Source organism: Neovison vison, chromosome 9 (genome assembly GCF_020171115.1).
Source record: "Neovison vison isolate M4711 chromosome 9, ASM_NN_V1, whole genome shotgun sequence".
Taxonomy (NCBI): Eukaryota; Metazoa; Chordata; class Mammalia; order Carnivora; family Mustelidae; genus Neogale; species Neogale vison.
Window position 1 is genome coordinate 39,112,084 of NC_058099.1, and position 16,330 is coordinate 39,128,413.

The following is a 16,330-nucleotide window of genomic DNA, read 5'->3' on the forward strand; positions in this document are numbered from 1 at the left end:
CCTGGAATCAGTCCTTTGCCTTTGAAGACATTGTTGTTTTTATTGGAGAATAGTATTAGAAACCATATTTGGATACTAAGGTCCTCATTGTTATTGGGTATCCTTTCTTTCAGGCCCTTTCAGCTATCAGACACGTGTATACTAATATACGTGTGTGTGTGTGTGTGTGTGTGTGTATAAACCCAAGTATGCTGTTAGCTGTATTTTTTTAGATGTTCCTTATCAACTTGAGAGAATATCCCTCTTTTCCTAGTTTCTGAAAGATTTTATCACTAAATGGTGTTGAATTTTGTCAAAGGCTTTTCAGCATCATTTTATATAATCACATTATTTCTCTTCTTTAGTTTGTCTATATGGTGGATTACCTTTATTGATTTTTGAATGTTAAACCATCATGGCATACTTGGAATAAGTCTCACTTAGTTATATGCATAATAATTTTAATATATCAAATTCAATCCCTAATGCATTTTGAGGATTTTTTCATCTGTGTTTTTAAGAGATATTGGTCTATAGATTTTTTTTCTTGTAATGACTTTATCTGCTTTTGGTATTAGGTAATGCTGGCTTTATAGAATGAGTTGGGAATTATCCTCTCTGCTTATGTGTTTTGAATAAGATAATAGATAATTGGTATCATTTTGTCGTTAAATGTTTTATGGAATTCACCACTGAAACAATCTTAATTTGGTATTTTGTTTTTGGAATGTTATTAATTATTGATACCACTTTTTAAATAAATAAAAGACCTCTTCAGATTATCTGTTTCACCTGTGTGAGTTTTGGTAATTTGCTTTCATTTTCATTGATTTTCTATGTTGTTTCCTGTTTTCAATTTCATTGCTTTCTTCTATAATTTTTGTTTCCTATCTTCTGCTTGCTTTAGGTTTACATTGCCCTTCTTTCTATAGTTTCTTAAAGTGGAATCTTAGATTATTGCCTTTAATCACCTTTTTATCCTAACAGATCTATTAAATGCTCTTAATCTCTATGTACACATTGATTTGGCTGCATCTCACAATTTTGATAAGTGGAACTTTTATTTTTATCTATTTGAAAATAATTTAAATGTATCTTGAACTTTATTTGTTGACCCATTTATTATTTAGAAATGCTTTGTTGAATCTCAAAATATTTTGAGATTTCCTAGCATATTTTTCACACTGATTTTTAATTTAATTTCATTGTGGTCTTAGAATATACTTTGTATAATTTCTTTAATTGTAATTTTGTTAATGCTTCCTTATGGTCCAGAATGTGGTCTGTATTGGTAAATGTTCCTTGTTATCTGAAAACAATGTGTGTTTTGGTATTTTGGGATTGGGTCTATAAATGTGAATTTCATCAACTTGATTAATGGTGATATTCAGGTAAAATCTGATAGAACTGAAATAAGAAACAGAAAACTCCAGAGAACCTGGGTGGCTCAGTCAGTTAAGCATCTACCTTCAGCTCAGGTCATGATCCCAGTGTCCTGGGATGGAGTCCATGGGGACCCTGCTTGTCCCTCTGCCTCTGCCTCCCTCTCTCTGTCTCTCATGAATAAATAAAGAAAATCTTTAAAAAAGAGAGAGAAATAAAAAATTCCATTTTTATAGTTGGAGGCTTCAATGTGATAAATTGATAAATTGACAATTGGTTAATCCAGTAGGCAGAAAATCAGTAAGTTATTTGTAAAAAGCAAGGAGGCTAGCATGGTAGGAGGAGAGTGAACATGTGGAAGAAATGTGCTCCATATCAGGAGGGTGGGCAGACTGTGTGGGCCTTAAATGAAATGTGAAGAAAGGGACCCATCTGGAGAAAAGATGATGAGTTCATTTTTATAGATGACAAGTTCAAACTGAATATTCAAGATTCAAGTAAAGATGTCAAATAGACATCTGGGATATTAGCAGCTACATTATACAGCCTCTAAGAAATACTATGAAATAGTCATCCATGACTAAAATTATCATATCCTCCCACTAGTGGGAAATGTATTACAAATTCTTTGCAGAATTAAGGCCTCCTTGGGATTGTTTCTCATACGTTGAAAACAGGGCCAATCAACATAATTTTGACTTATTCTCTGCTTATCTTCAACTGTGAAGGTAGGTACAAAAGATATGGGGAACTGTTTTTCACGAGCTTATGTGTGGAAAAGCAAACCTGGCGTATGAAAGTTAAGTACATTTGCAAGAGAGTAATTGAGTTGGGCACTATGGATTTTAACCAGTTTAAGTAGGAAAGTAAAAGTGTGAGGAAGGTGAGGAATTTAAATATGCGACACGGTCAATGGAGTGTAAGTCTAAATGTTGATAAGTCATTTCTGTTAAAGGGCTACAGAAAGTAAGTCAGTAAGATGGGAGGTATATGATTCATGGGTGAGTATGACAAATTATTGATTTTGTTAGTGATTAAAAGGTGGAGTGTGAACACAGCTAAGAGTGGCTACTAACGGAGAAGAGTTCAAAAAAATTAAAGTGTAGTGTCTTGAAAGGATCATCAAAGTGGATATTAAAATCACCAAGGGTGAGGATAGTAGTTTTAGGGAAACTGAGTAACCCAGGTGCTGAAATTTTCAAAGAACAAAATGGAGTGCTCTTGGGGTATTTAGGAGGCCCAAAGAGAGAGAAGTAGCATCTGGTACAATCTGATGAAGTGCAGTTCAAAGCTCAAGGGGTTTTCAAGGAGCCGGGAAATGCTTTGGAAGTAGGGATGAGAAGAAGAAGGCACCCTGTTCCATCTTCAGGTCAAATGACACAAGGTGTACAGAAAATTTGCACTTAAAAATAGAGTGAATAACTCAACTAAATTCACAAGTGGCCGAGCGAGACTCACACTTAGATGTCCCTGTGTTGAAAAACGCGTATTCTTTTCCCTGTTCCTTGGCAAAGCAAAACAAAATACTTGACTCATGGCCCAAACCTACTGCAAGCAAGGCTGAGAAATGTAAACGTTCTAGTGGGACCAAGAAAACGAAATGGAGTTGCGAGCATCTCACCAATCTGCCACATATAGATAGAGTCTATTTACATTCTCATGAAAAAAAAAAGTAGTTCTGGGATAGAAGGATGTAAAAATGAAAGTAGGAAAGAGCATACAATTATGTTGAGAAAGAAAGAAATAGGGAGAAGGGTCTAAATATACCAACGAGCCAGACAGCAAGCTGTCAGATGAATTCAAAAATAAAAACGACAACTTATATGTCAAGGAATCTTGAGTGACTTAGTTGCATAGAGCTATATTATTAATGCAGAATGAAGAAAACTTTAAAACCAATATAATATGCCATCATAGAAGTTGCCAGCATAGAATACACCAGCACAGAAAACTTCAAAAAGAATATAATAATCTAGAACAAGGATTAAAAGTCTTCCATAAGTGAGATCAGGCTAAAAGGTCGTTATCCTGAAATTTGAAAACACTTAGGGGAAGTGCCACACTTTATGAAATATCGAAACCCTGGAATGTATTTGAAATAAGGAGCCTGAAAGGGGGAACATCATGCAGCAAATTACCTGTTTCCATAAAGACTTGGCAGAGTGGGGTCTGGTGTGCAATGGGAAAAACACCTAGGAAAGGTGAAACCTGTAGTTTCAATGTGAGCTTTAGTTGTAATGTTCTTAGAAGTTAGGAAGCTAAGTATAAATGGTAACAGCAGTAGGATCAGTCTTCGCTAGGATTTTATATGGAGATTTAACTTGGAAGAATCAGCCTGAATAAGTCAAATTCTAAATATTTATTGCATATTCAACTAATACCAGTAAAACTTGAGATGTTCTTGGATAGATTTTAAATACATAAGAAGACTCAAGAAACATGTAGTGCAAAGAAATAAATAGAAAAGTGAAAAGACACTTCCATGCAGTGTACCATTAAAAGTGACTTTTTGGATATATCTTTTCTGACCTAGAAAGATGTTAACAATTCATTGTTCAGTGAAGCTTCCAAAAAAACAGAATGTTCATTACAAATATCTCCTGAATACTGGGCACTTGAAAAAATGAAGCAGAATCTCTCTCCTATTATGCTGTTTGTTTTTTTTTTAAGTGGCTATGCATTTTCATATGAAAGTTTCTCAAAGGACTAAAAACAACCTCAATAGAGGAGTTAAGTTTTAAGATATTTTGAAGTTTCCATTTCATTTTGTCCCTCTGGATATTCTAATGTTTGCAAAATTAACATATTTTTCGGATAATGAAAGTAATATATAGAAAGGGCTGTCGACCAAAATAAAGAGGTGTAAACTAAAGCAAGCTCAAAATCGTCAAAAGCAGTTTATTCAGGAATAGCAAAGGAATTGGGATTCAGGACACGCGAACTGTAGCACATTACGCGTGAGTCCGTTGAGGGTTTGGGGTAGGCTGTATTTATGAGCAGGGAATGTAAAGAGGTAAGAGCTCAGTCAGTCTGTGAAAATCAAAAACAAATGAGACCAGCTTTGAAAATTCCCTGAGCAGACAGAACCAGAGCAGTCATACAAAGAATGCTCAACTCAGTTGATTTCATGAGACCAGCCCAACCTGGGTCATTTCTTGTTCATTTCTCTTAACCATATGCAAAACTTCACAGGGTTAACATGAGGCAACCCCTGACCAGTTACCTATCACATAAGAAAAGTGATATTTTTCTTAAATATTATAATATTAATATTATAATAATATTAGCAGTTTTCTATAAATCAGACATTTACAGGACATCAGTCTCTTAGTCCTTAAGTTAGGTTTCCTGAAGGCACATACCTGAGATTTTCCATTTTAGATTCTCTGGTTCCATTTTAGATTGAAATTCTTTCATATTTCTGCCTTTTAATCAAAGGAAATAATCACCGGTCAATTAAGTCATTCAGCTGTTGTTTGTTAATTTTTGTCATAAACTTCCAGTTTCCAGCAAGTCATAGGAGAAAGAACCCAGATTAACAGTAAAGGGAAGACTTTTTCTAATTTGGCATCAAGGGTGAGGGCAACAACCCCATAATGTCCCTCAATTAAGGGAAAGAGTAGACTATATGTTTCTTCTACAATAAAGGAGATACCCAGTGACCCAGTGTTTTCTAAGGATGAGGCATAGTTGGGTTTCTTTACCCAGACTCTTTTCCTTGGAATGAAAGAAAGGCTCTCATGATCAGAAACATAATCATTTAAACACAACACATGATAGTATGGTTTACTAACATTCTGGGAATGGTTATGAGCATCTCACATGTCTATAGATCTGAAGTAACAAGCAGTGGATCAAGTATGAGGAAGATTTTGGTGGGTGTTTGGAAGATCTCTAGGGAACAGTAAGTTGCATTAAGTTTCCACCATTCCCCAGGTTTTTGGTTAATTCCTAATGAAGCACTACTGAGTTGGGAGCCTGTCAGCTTCCCATTTCCTGATATTACAGTTTTCCTTGCCACACCCTTGCTCCATAAATTCATGGAAGAGACAATACAGCCTTGTGAATTCCAACAGGGAGTGATTTCATGTTTACCTGAGTCATATAAAATAGTAAGTTACAAATATTTTGTGAGTGATATCCTAAGCTTTTGCCATTCTATCATTTTTTTTGGAAACATAAACATTTTGATTAAGCATCCAAATCTGAGTGAGGGGTTAATCCCCTTATGTGTTAATACCCTTATGGAAAACCATAATTTTGGTACCAGTCTTTTGGAAGGGAGAACATGTGTGATTTCAATATACCAAAGGAAAGTCCTACATCTTTACCATCCATCTAAAGATAGTGGCCCGGCCACCAATTCAGAATCATCAATAATGTTTGTCTGCTTCTATTCTATACAAACTTAGTTTGTGTTTGTTTTTCCTAGACTAACTTGATAGTTTGAGTTTACTGGTGAATACAACCACTTCACAGCACCAAGCAAAATGGTTTGAGTTGCAACTTATATATATAAAAAGAATTTTTAAACTTTTTAAAGAGGGGATCATTTGTCATTTTCTTTTTTTTTTTTTTGTTATTTTCTTTTCTTTTTCATCCTACCAGTATATGTCATAGATTTTCCTTCCATAAATATTTTGGAGAACAACAGTGCACAAATGTTGAAAATAAACTCACTTGAGTTTTTATTTTTCCTCCAAGTTGAATGTTAGCTGTTTTTGTTTTCACAGTGACTCCAATAAAGAGAAAAAAATGTAAAAAAATAATATTTGCCCTAGAATAAATCCAATGATCGAAGATTTAGCAGAATCAGAGAGTTTTTGTAAGGTGGACATAAAAGGATGTGTTAGAGCTAAAGTAAAAGACTATATGAAAACTAGGGAAAGAATAATTGATGGTCTGAATGATATGATTTAGTTAAACGTATGTATGAATGTAGATGAATGTAGAGTGAGAAGAGAGAAAAAAGGAAATTTACGCAAACCTGGTCAGATGTCTTGGATGAGCTGTATGATCCAGATGTTGTGTTCTTTGACATTTCTAGTCCTAGAAATGTTCAGTTACTGGTCACCAGGTGGTGTCCAGGTTCGTTCTGTTTGGGGACTTTCTTAAATACAACCAGGAGTCTTTTCTTTCAAGTTTTGCCTCACAGGGGTTAATGACACATGACAGGATCCTATCCAGTGAGGTTGAAAAGAGTCTGTCCGGAGATGTCTTTTCTAATGGAATTTCCAGGCTGTAATGTTTGAAGCCTTTGTCTCCCAGGAGCTCACTGTGGAAAAATTGTTCTATCAGAGTGTAATTGTTTTCTATTGATTTGATCAAGGCTTAGAAAAATAGAAGGGTATCCCTTTTTATTAGCTGTGAGTCAAAAGAAGCAGGACCTGAGTGCATGGGCTGTCCTAGAATTATTTCAAAAGGTGAAATTTATGTATCCTAATGAAAGTAGATCCAAGATTTGGAAGAACCAAGGATAATGCTTTTGGCCAGGGTATTTGAAAGGTTTCCACTAATTTTTACTAAGGGAGTCTTAGTAATTCCATTTGTTCTTTGACTAGTCCTGAAGACTGAGGATAGTAACACAAGGAAAGTCCTGCAGAGCTGGCCAGACAGGACAGACTTATCAAATTGTCTGACCTGTAAAGTGTGTTCCCCATCACCGCAAAGTTCAAGAACTATTCCCTAAGTGGGAATAATCCTTTCTAAAAGGATTTTAGTTACAAAACAGACAGCTGCCTACTTACATGATAAAGTTTCAGTCCAATGTGAAAACATGCAAACAGTTACTAGAACATACTTAATCCATGACATGGGGGGGCAATTGTATGAATTTCATTTACCAAACCCCAAACCTACTGTTAGGAGTATAGCACCTAACAGATTTTGGACATAGGACCATTTAAAGTTTTGTCTCACTGGAATAGGAAACCACATTGTTTCCATAACATTATCAAGTCATGGACTCACCTGTAGCTTGCTATCGTTTGTGGGTTCCAAATTGCGATTCCTTGCTATTCCCAAATGAACTCACCTTTTTGGGACAATTTTGATCTTGCCTCAGTTTACTTCTTTATTTATGCTCTTCCTAAAAGATAAATATACTTATTGAGAACTCGTTGTTGTTGTTGTTGTTGTTGTTTTTACAAACTGGTTTTTCTATATGCAAAGTGGGTGGGGAAGTTCATACCATTTGCTTCCAGGCCATAGTCCAGAGTGACCAGGTAACTTGCTAAGTTCCCACTGCTTAATCAGAGTAGGTCCCAAATGCTCTTATGCCTTGGTCAGAGAGTTCTTTAAGTCTATGGGGCATCAGATTAAATCATATAATGTCCTAGGGTAGTCAGGACGACACTTAGCATGACTCAGAGAAGCTGAAGTTGAGGTGCAGAGTCCCATTGTACACGCATGGAGCCCAAACTTTAATTAGACACTAACACATTATGTCATTTAGTAAAAAATAGAATATTAGAGAATCTTAAACTTTCAGAACGAATCTCTTTGATACAGCTTTTTTTTTAAGTCTTTCCAATTTTGCAATCCATAATAAAGAACATAATAAAGATATACATAATATAAAGAATACACAGTGAACACCCATTTATCCTTCACTCAAATTTAGCAGTTGATTCACATCTTACCATGTATGTATAATTCAAGTTGTATTTTTTGTAAACAATTTCAAACCATTTGAAATCTGTGGGCATCATGTCAGTTTTGCACTAAATACCACAAGGTACATTTCCTAATAGGATCTTCCACATAATTGTCATCTCACCTAAGGAAAAATAATTCTTTTTAAATATCCTTTGTACATATCAGACTTAAGTTTCACCTTGTTAGAGAAAAAGTATTCTTTTCAAACTTTCTTTTCAATTCATGATTCAATCACATTTCATTCATTGCATTTGGATGCTTCATCTGGACCAGTCCCCATGCCTTTTTTCTAAAATTTATTTTTTATTTTAAAACCATTTTAGATTTTTTAAAATGTTGTGATAGTTTTTATCTACTCTGCACCCTGTTTTCTCTGCAATAGACATTTATACAATACAGTACATTTCTTACAAATGCTGAACCAATATTGATATATGGTAATTAACTAGGGTGCATGTTTATTCAGATTTCTATAGCACTTTTTTTTTTAACCCAACATCTTTTTATATGTTTCAGAATCCTCTTCGGATAAATTTAGTTATCCTGTTTCCTTAGACTCCTCTCGGTTGTGAAAGTTTCACAGGCATTCCTTTTTTTGATAACCTTGATCATTTTTAGGATTATTGATCAGATATTTTGTAGCATTTCCATTGAGAATTGTCTGATGTTTTTCTCATAAAACTGTGCTTATCAGTTTTGAGAGAAAGGGTACAAAAGTAAAGTGCCATTTTCATTACACTGTATCTTGGGTATTGTGTTAGTTTGCTGTGACTGCCGTCAAAAAATACTGCAGCCTGAGTGACTTAACCCAGGCCTTTATTTTATCACACAGTTCTGGAGACCAGAGGTCTGAGATCATGGTGTCAGCAGTGTTGATTTCATTCTGAAGGCCTTTCTCATTGGCTTGAAGATGTTTGTCTTCTCTCTTTGTCTTTACATGATCTGTTCTTTGTGCGTATTCATCCTGGTATCTCCTCTTGTGTTCAGGTTTCCTTTTCTTTTCCATGGACACCAATCAGTCTGGCTTAGGGCTCCTCCTAACAGTGCCACTTTAACTTAATCACTTTCTTCAGACTTTATTTTTTAAACTAGGTTTTCATAGAAAAATTGAAAGGAGATTCCCCATATATCCCACATAGCACACACACACACACACACACACACACACACACACACACATATATATATATATATCCTCCTTCATTATTAACATCTCCCACCAGGATGGTACATTTGTTACAACTACAAAGTTGCATTGACATGTCATAGTCACCCAAAGTCCATAGATTACATTACTGTTCACTCTTGACAGTCTAATTGTAAAGTTTATATGGAGAAGCAAAAAACCCAGAGGAGCCAATACAGCGTTGAAGGAGTAGAACAAAGATGGAGGACTGAGACTACCCAACTTGAAAGCTTACTACAAAGCTACTACAACCAAGACACATATGTGTGTTTATATATATGACCTACATATTAAGTACATTGTTGCCATTATTATTTTGAACAAACTGTTATCTGTTAGACTAGCTACAAATAAGAAAATGAAAGTTTTCAAATAAAAAAATGAAAGCCTTTACTAATTTCTTCCTTGATACACTTGCATATCTTCATGTAGATCCGAGTTAGAGCTATTTTCTTTCTCTCTAAAGATCTTCTTTTAACATTTCTTCCAAGACTGGTTTATTAGCAACAAAACTCCTTCCATTTTTATTTTTCTGAGAAAGCCCTTATTTTTCCTTTTTTTCATAAGTTGACAAATCTGCATATTACTCAGTGCTAACCATGCTAAGTGTGGCCACTGTCTCTCACCGTATAACATTATTACACTATTATTGACTATATTCCCTATGCTGTACTTTTCATCTCTGTGACTTACTTATTTTATACATGGAAGTTTGTACATCTTAATCCCCTTCTCCTATTTCACCCACCCCTTCTGGCAACTACCAGTATGTTTTCTATATTTGTGAGTCTGTTCCTGTTTTTTTGTTTGTTCCTTTGTTTTAGTTTTTAGGTTTCATTCTTCCAATTTTAGTATATGTGCTGCCGAAGTGAGCACTTAGGTTTCATTCTTAAGTGAAATCCTATGGTATTTGTCTTTCTCTGTCTTACTTATTTCACTTAACGTAATACCCTCTGGGATCATCCATGTGTCATGAATGGCAAGATCTCATTTTTTTTATGTCTGAGTAGTATTCCATTGTGTGTATATGTGTGTGTGTGTATTACACCTTCTTTATCCATTCATCCTTGTGATATTCCCATTATACATATGTTACATATTTTGTAGTCGGCCCACAATCCTTGGATAGTCTTTTTTTTTTTTTCCAGTCTTTATTCTCTTTGCTTTTCAGTTTTGGAATTTCTGTTCCTATAACCTCAACAGTGATAGTTTTCTCAGCTGCGTGCAGTCTACTAATAAGCCTATTGAAGGCTTTCTTTCCCATTTCTTCATTTATGTTACAGTGCTTTTTTTTTTATATAAGATTTTATTTATTTATTTGGCAGAGAGAGACAGCAAGAGAGGGAACACAAGCAGGAGAAGTGGGAGAGGGAGAAGCAGGCTTCCCGCTGAACAGGGAGCCCGATGGAAGGCTTGATCCCAGAACTCTGGGATTATGACCTGAGCTGAAGGCAGATGATTAACGACTGAGCCACCCAGGTGCCCCTGTTACAGTGCTTTTGATCTGTAGCATTTCTTTTTGTTTCTTTCTTAGGATTTCCTTCTGTCCATTTACATTGTCCATCTATTCTTGCAAGTTTTCTATTCTATCCATTAGAACCCATAGCGTATTAATCACAGTTGTTTTAAATTCCAGTCTGATGATTCCAGTATCCCTGCTGTATCTGACTCTGGTTCTGTTGTTTGATTTATGCCTTCAAGTTGAGTTTTTTGCCTTTAAAGATGCCTTTTAATTTCTTCGGGAGAGCCAGACATAATCTACTGGGTGAAAGGAACTGCTATAAATAGGCCTTTGGTCATGTATTGTTGAGGTCGGGGGATGGGATAGGTTCTGTGATTTTCCTCAATCTTTAGAGAGCCCATGCTTCTGCATGGTAAACTTCACAAGTGTTTGCTAGTTTTTCAGTTTCTCCCCCACTAAAACAGGATGGCTAGTGTGGGCTGGAGTTCTTCCCTCAGGTGGAAAGCTACAGTTGACCTGTGTTGGGTATTTCCCTTCCCCCTGGTCAGTTAGGCTCTAATAATACCTCAGCTGGTTAGGCTCTCCCTAACTAGTTTCTGCTGAGGGCAGGTCTTGTTAAGAACTGAGTGTTCTGGGGGCACCTGGGTGGCTCATTGGGTTAAAGAACTGAGTGTGCTGGTGGATTTCAGTGTTGTTACTTTCCCCAACCCCCTGTGGGATCCATGATGGGAGTTTTCTCTGATCTCCACTGTGAGAACCTGGTTGAGGTCCTCTGGGTAATTCTCACAAAATATGGGAGCCTCCCATGACTCTGTTCCCCTGAACTGTGTAACTCGCTGAGTTGTCCACGCTTAACCTCCAGCGAATCAGCAATTACAGCCTCGGTTTTCCAACGCGGCGCTGGGACCTGTGGCAGCTTCCACTCATGATTGCCTTTCCTGGTAAGTCACGGCTTCTTGTTTTCTGCTCTATCTCCAACTTTGGTGACAGTGGTTTGCCTTGGATCCTCGTGTCTTCCAGATCCAAAAAAAAAGTTGTTGACTTTTTTAAGTGTGTTCAGCTTTTTGCTTATTGTTTTGATGAACTGGTGACTTCTAAGCTCATTACTTGCAGACCTGAGGACACCTCAGCTAATTTTGAAGGATCGTTTCTTGACCATGTTTTATATGGGAACTGGCAGATCTGAGAGTATATTGGTTCTTATGTCTCTCCTAACGTTTTCTCCTCCAGAACATGTGTAGTGAAGCCCGAGTTTCTCTCTCCCACTTCAATGCTGATGGCAGCTCTTAAATTAGAGCCATCCTCTCAACATTATTATTTTTTTCATATCTCTTCTATCCTCCTTACCTGAGATGAAATGTTCTGCCTTCAAATATATGGAGATCCCTTTCTTCATTTATAGAAATGCAGTTTCAGAAAAAATTTTTTTTTTTCTGGAGGCATTGCACATTAAAATAGTAAACTGTTTGGTGATTTTGTTTATTTTTAAATTTTCTGAATAAAGAGGGTGTTTAGTGAGGGGAAAATAGAGTTCTTTTAAAATATTAGTTGTCCTAGGGCCTTGGATGATTGGAGATTTTGTAACAGTTTAAGCTTTCTAAAATGGATTATTTGATGAGGTACTGAGTACGCTCTTCATGGAAGTATTCAAGCAGATATTTGACATTCAGTTGATAGAGACACTGTAGAAGAAACTGAAATTAAAGATGATCATTAGAATACGTATATTCTAAGGTCTTTTCCTGTTGTCTATAAATGTATACGAGGATTTTCATTGGCAATAGATGTGAATTTCACTTGAAGCAAACTTCATATTCACCTAATCATTTTTGGATCCAAATAACTAGTGGTACGATCACACAAAATATTGGCCCTCGCTACTAACTGACCAGTAATACCACATAAACAAAGTCCCTGAGGTCATATGCTACAAACCCATTTTTGAATATTTTAACTCCTATCTACATACAGATACGATTTCCTGCTTTAAATTCATAATATTCTTTGTTGATACAGTTATAGTAGGTGTGGAGCAGGAAAATTGGTGGAAAACTTAGTTCATTTGTACGGGCACCTAACTTGCTATAGAAGAGAGTAGAATTGAGAGGCGAAAAGGTGGGCAAGCTGGTGCATCAAGTGTTGACTCTGATTTGTGAGGGCGAGAATGAGATATTATAGTGGAGCACAGAATAGAGGAGTGATACAAATAGGAACAGAGTGTAAAAGATTTGTGTCTGATGTGAGGTAATATATAATTTTGTGATATAAAATTGAAATAAAGGGGGTCAGCTATCAGAAAGCTTTGAAACTTGAAGGTATCAGAATTGGGAAGAATTTTAAGGAGTCAGCAAAGGGCTTTGAGAAGAACTTTATTTGAACTGTGCACTTTGCAAAATGATGCAATTCAATTTCAAATCTTCTTGCATCTATTCATGTGATTTTAGGGGCAGCCAGTAAATGGGATCAATATTGATGGCAAATTGAATTCTCAAAAAACACTCAAGAAGCATTCATTATACTAAATAAAACCAATTCTTTTTTTATGAAATAAAAGCACTTTAAAAAGGTATCATATTAGCCTTAATGATATCAGAGTTGGTGGCTATTCATACTAGTTTGTTCATTTAATGCCACTGTGTTCTTACTCTGGCAGGTCCTTTTCAATTCATTTTGTTGGAAATGAGGTTTATAAAACATGGTGATGCTTTTTAAGTCTCTTCCAGTTGTTCATGATTGGAATATGCGTTTGTAGATAAATCTTCCTGGTGTAACTTCTTTACTTACCTATCACTGGTTCTTTGGAAATAGAGAATACTTTACTTAATCTTGGTAGTATTTTCTGTGACCATGAGTGAGCCGACTGTCTTTGTCGGTTCCATGAACTTGACTAATTCAATAAATTCAATGGTTAGAAAAATAGACTTGACTTTCCTTGATGTGAGATGGATGAGAAGCCCCAGGATATTATGCCATTCATTATTAAAGCTCAAAATAACATTTTAGCTAGGAAAATATTCCGTGGTCTCTCTCTCTTTTTCTCTCAGTCTACAGTAAACAGATCGTGTGGAATAGGTATAGCAGTTAATCTGATTTAGCAATCATACAGTTAAGTAATAAATACTGATATCAATACTTTTCCCATGATTGAATAGAGATGTTGGAATCCTTCCACAGGACAGTAAATTTTTAAAAGTAGATACATGGGTTAATGGATACGTGCTATCTATATAAATGAATAATTCTTTTTCTTTGAATAATTCTTTTTTAATTAGCATATTACACAGGATTAAAAATTGCAAGGCTGAAGATGGGTTTTAGCAGCATAACTGTGTTGTGAGTCAACAAAAATGGCTATGGAACAAACCAGGCGTCCTCGGCGGGATTTCAGAAATAACTTCTTGTTAAGAAGCTTTTTAAAGTATGAGGTTGTAACGGTATTCTTTAAAATTAATATGTTTTAGTCAAATTTAAGTCCTTAACATCCTTGTAACTTTATAAGAACATATTTCAGTTAAAATACCTAGCAATAGTGTTGATTATTTGAAGTACATGGGGCACCTGGGTGGCTCGGTTAAGAGTCGGACTCTTGATTTTGGCTCAGGTCATGACCTCAGGGTCATGAGATCCAGTTCTGTGTCTGGCTCTGTGCTCAGCGTGGAGTCTGCTTGTCCCTCTCCTTCTCCTTTCTCTCTATAACAAATAAATAAATAACATCTAAAAACATAAAGTACAATAATTCAAAGAGTTTTCTGCTAATAAGCACTACAACAGACACTTGGTTTATTTCAAGTGAAAACACTGAAACAAGTGTGAGATTTTTCTTGGTTATTTTCAAGATCAGTACTTAGAAAATATTTATCATTCAATTTTACATTTTATACTTAAAGCTCAAAATAAAAATGATAGAAAGTATGTGAAAGATATTTGGTGATTACTTCTTCAATAGATTACTGGTGACTTAGATTTCCTTTACTAATTTCTCATTTTCATATGTATAGGTATGCCTTTATTTTATTATCTAATTATATCTGATTACTTTATTTTCAAAACTGGAAACTGTAGTGAATTTTTCTTCATACAATACCAAACACTTTTTTCACCCATAATTTTCAATTCATGAAGGTATATAAATAGGTGTATAAATATAATTCTTAGTTTAACAATTCATCCAGAACCCTATAAGCAAGGAAAGTGAGAGGTAGCATTAGCCACAAGATAGGCTTAAAATGCACGTTCTTTTGTTTGTTTGAAAGCAATTCGAAAGCCCAAACTGAAATTGGATTTTAACAATGTAGGTATGTGTCAAAGATGGAAGTGCTATATTTAAAACATCATATTCATGTACAGATGCTATTTTGGTCAGAAGGGGTGTGTGTGTGTCTACCTTAGAACATAACATAAACAAATGTACCCTCAACATACTGCACGTGTGAACTACATAGTTCATTTGAAAATTCTAGTGGCCACATTAAAAAGAAAGTAGAAAAAAGTACAATTAATTTTAATAATGTGCTTACTCAATTCACTCAAATATTATTTCAATTACAAACAGTGTAAGCACTGTTAGTAAAATTTTTTTGCTATACTATGCCTTCAGCATTAGGTGTCTGTTTTGCAATTACTGCACCTTTCAATTCAGACTAGCCACGTTTTATGTGTTCAATAGCCATGTGTTATCCAAAATTTACAAAGCTCTTTTAAACTCTATGGTAAGAAACTGAACAACCTCATTTAAAAAATGAGTCATAACACCTCGCTGGAGGAGATAGATGGCAAATGGGCATGTAGAAAGATGCTCCACATTCTATGTCATGAAAGAAATGCAAATTAAAGCAGTAATGACAGCCCACGGCATATTATGAGAATGGCCCAAATCCTAACACCGACAATGTTAAATGTTGGAGGATGGGAAGCAATAGGTACTCTCTCATTTATTGCTGGAGGGAATGCAAAATGGTATGTTCACTCTGGAAGGCAGTTTGTCATACAAAACTAAACATACTCTTACCACAAGATCCAGCAACTATACCCTGTGGTGTTTTCTCCAACTAGTAGAAAACTTATGCCCACACAAAATCCCGCACGTGGGTGTTTATAGCAACTTTGTTCATAATTTGCAAATATGTCCAACAAAGTCTTTTCAATACTTGATAAATATATCATGCACATAAAGAATGATAAGGTATGGATTTGTTTTAAAAAAGTGTACTTTTTCAAAGAGCAGTGTCTGAAATGTGCTAATGATTTCACTGTCCTGCTCATTTAATAAATGCATCATTTTCTCATCATCACTTGTTTTTGAGAGTAGAGGCAACATAAATATTTGTATCTGAAAATGTAGATCCCTTTGTTCCCTCAAGAGCTAACTTACTTATTCCTAGTTTTGTTATAGTTTAACCAAAACTGAAAGTGCATTTTAGCAACCCTCTGTAATAGAATGTCATTCTGAGGGGCTCCTGGGTGGTTCAGTCAATTAAGTGTCCAACTCTTGACTTTGGCTCAGATCATGATCTCAGTGTCACGAGATTGAACCCTAAGTCAGGCTCCATGTTGATTGTGGAACTTGCTTCAGAATTCTCTCTTTTTCTCTCCTTCTGCCCAATGACCCCACACCAGGCTTGCACATGTTCTCTCTCTCTCTCTAAAAAATAAAATCAGATAAA